General features: G+C 47.6%; 1 pseudogene; it reads left to right on the top strand.

The window, feature by feature from the left end:
- The first annotated feature begins 1777 nt into the window (after positions 1 to 1777).
- Positions 1778 to 2779, top strand: LOC119279558 (annotated as a pseudogene).
- Positions 2780 to 3020: the final 241 nt, after the last annotated feature.

Here is a 3020-nt window from a genome sequence, read left to right as displayed (position 1 = left end):
GTTTGTTGAGAACGATGAATTGTGGGTTTATGATCCAGCTTATCTATGAATAATATTTGAATCTTCTCTAAATTCTTTTATGTATGATTGAGTTATCCTTGCAAGTCTCTTCGAATTATCCTTTTGGTTTGGCCAACTAGATTGGTAGTTCTTGCAATGGGAGAAGTGCTTAGCTTTGGGTTCAATCTTGCGGTGTCCTTTCCCAGTGACAGAAGGGGCAGCAAGGCACGTATTGTATTGTTGCCATCGAGGATAACAAGATGGTTTTTTTATCATATTGCATGAATTTATCCCTCTACATCATGTCATCTTGCTTAAGGCGTTACTCTGTTTTTAACTTAATACTCTAGATGCATGCTGGATAGCGGTCGATGAGTGGAGTAATAGTAGTAGATGCAGAATCGTTTCGATCTACTTGTCTCGGACGTGATGCCTATATACATGATCATACCTAGATATACTCATAACTATGCTCAATTCTGTCAATTGCTCAACAGTAATTTGTTCACCTACCGTAGAATATCTATGGTCTTGAGAGAAGCAACTAGTGAAACCTATGGCCCCCGGGTCTATTCTCATCATATCAATCTCCATTACTTTATTACTTGCTTTGTTTTCACTTTGCCTTTTACTTTTCACTTTGCATCTATATACCAAAAATACCAAAAATATTATTTATCATCTCTATCAGATCTCCCTCTCGTAAGTGATCGTGAAGGGATTGACAACCCCTAATCGCGTTGGTTGTGAGGAGCTATCGTTTTGTGTAGGTACGAGGGACTTGTGCATGGTCTCCTACTAGATTGATACCTTGGTTCTCAAAAACTGAGGGAAATACTTACGCTACTTTGCTGCATCATCCTCTTGTCTTCGGGGAAATCCAACGCAGTGCTCAAGAGGTAGCAATGATGGCGATGATTTCCCCCTCCCGGAGGGAAGTTTCCCCGGCAAAACAGCTCCGCCGGAGCCCTAGATTGGTTCCGCCAAGGTTCTGCCTCGTGGCGGCGGAGTTTCGTCCTGTAAGCTTGCTTACGATTTTTTTCCAGGGTAAGAGACTTCATATAGCAGAAGATGGGCGCCGGAGGGCCACCAGGGGGCCCACGAGGCAGGGGGCCACGCCCAGTAGGGGTGGGCGCGCCCAGACCCTCGTGGCCAGGGTGTGGGCCCCCTCTAGTACTTTCTTTGCTCAATCATTCTTATTAATTCCAAAAATGACTCATGGAGTTTCAGGACTTTTGGAGCTGTGCAGAATAGGTTTCCAATATTTGCTCCTTTTCCAGCCAGAATCCCAGTTGCCGGCATTCTCCCTCTTCATGATAAACCTTGTAAAATAAGATAGAATAGCCATAAGTATTGTGACATAACGTGTAATAACAGCCCATAATGAAATAAATATCGATATAAAATCATGATGCAAAATGGACGTATCAGCAGGGTCTCACGAGCCAAACACGGATGGTCCATGGGCTCGGACTCCTCCCGCAACACGCCTTCACTGACCCACCGTGCCTTGCTGTGTAGAGCCGTCTGCCTCTAAGGCTGCAACCGCACCTGAGACCGCCAAAGGGCCATGACCTGAAAGACGCCAAGATGGATCCTTCCAAAACTAACGTCGCTGGCTCACCTTGTTGGTCCTCCGCTGTGAGCCGCGCCTTGGCCGCCGTTGCAATCTCCCCTCACCGGTATTACTAAGCCACCTCCGCATCAAGTCATCTCCGAGCTGCCTGACTGGGATCGACCTCCGGCGCTCCGCCACTGTCTCTGCGGCCGGTCTCCCATGCGGCCGTCGAGCCGCCCGAGTCCTTCCGCTTCAGATTTTTTCCTCGTCGGCATCGACCCCGCGCAGACTGAGCCGCGTCCGCTGCCCTCACCGTAGCAGTAACCTGCGACTGCTCCCACCTTGAGCCATCACCCTCCTCGACGGGTCACCTCTGCTGCTGGGTCTCGTTTCGTCTCGCCATTCTCCTGGTGCGTCGTCGACCCGCTTCCACTACTTGCTTTCACAGCGTCATCGCGCTTGCGAACCAACCACCCGTGGTCTTGCTTCGATTGCTACAAGTCATCCCACCTCTACCATGCTTTGCTGTCGAAACCGCTCTGGCCTCCGTTGCCCTGGCCTTGACCTGCCGGCTGCTGAGACGCCGCTTTTCTTCCGAGCCGCCATGCTGCCATGAGTCACCGTTTTGTTGACCCATCTTCGCTGTGGCCGCCTCGCTGGTTTGCCGCTTTGCTGTCGGAGTGCTGAATAATGTTGATGGTTCTTTGAAAGAGTCGTGGAATGGCTGTGTTAATGACGATGACAGAATACTTTTGCAGGTTATCAAGTTTGCCTTCACCAATGTCTACTGGAGCTGAACTGACCCTGACTACAGCTGGGTTGAATTAAGAATGGGTGAATCAGGCAGGACCTTGTACGTAAATACATTTTGAACCATCAATGAGTAAAGGTTGGAAGTGTAACATGCGGCGGATTTTTGCACTGGTTTCAATAATATCACCCAGCAGATTGTGCTTACACTTGAAAAACAGAGTGAAAAACATTGTTGTGGTACATCATGTTTTCCGCGGATTTGTTGAAGATCATTTAGCGGAAGCACTGCTTAATAGACATGTCCAAAATATCAATCTTAGTGATGGCAGCCTCTTAGGAGTTTCTCATGGCAGGCAAGTATTTCGGATATTGTCAAGGGCATCAAGGCAGTAGGTTTTAAACATGCTCTTTGCACTAAGAGGGAATGGGATTCATGCTGGAGCTGATGTAGTACATGCCATGTATTAGAAGAGAAAATTTGAAGATAAGTGGAGTTGATGGGAAGAAGTGGTGGATTTATCACAATACATGCTTCCCTATCAAGCAAGCAAGTTGACATTTACCTGGTACCTGAGGTGTCAAATTATTCAATTTGTGCTGGGTACAATTCACCCTTGATGGACCAAACAAAGTTCTTGGGCACCTTGAGCACTTGATAGAGACCAAGGGGTTTATTCTCATGTTTACACTGGATGGACCGCAACATTGT

Source organism: Triticum dicoccoides, chromosome 3B, assembly GCF_002162155.2.
Source record: "Triticum dicoccoides isolate Atlit2015 ecotype Zavitan chromosome 3B, WEW_v2.0, whole genome shotgun sequence".
NCBI lineage: Eukaryota > Viridiplantae > Streptophyta > Magnoliopsida > Poales > Poaceae > Triticum > Triticum dicoccoides.
The sequence above is the reverse complement of the archived record's forward strand: the minus strand, read 5'-3'. Positions and strand labels throughout refer to the sequence as shown.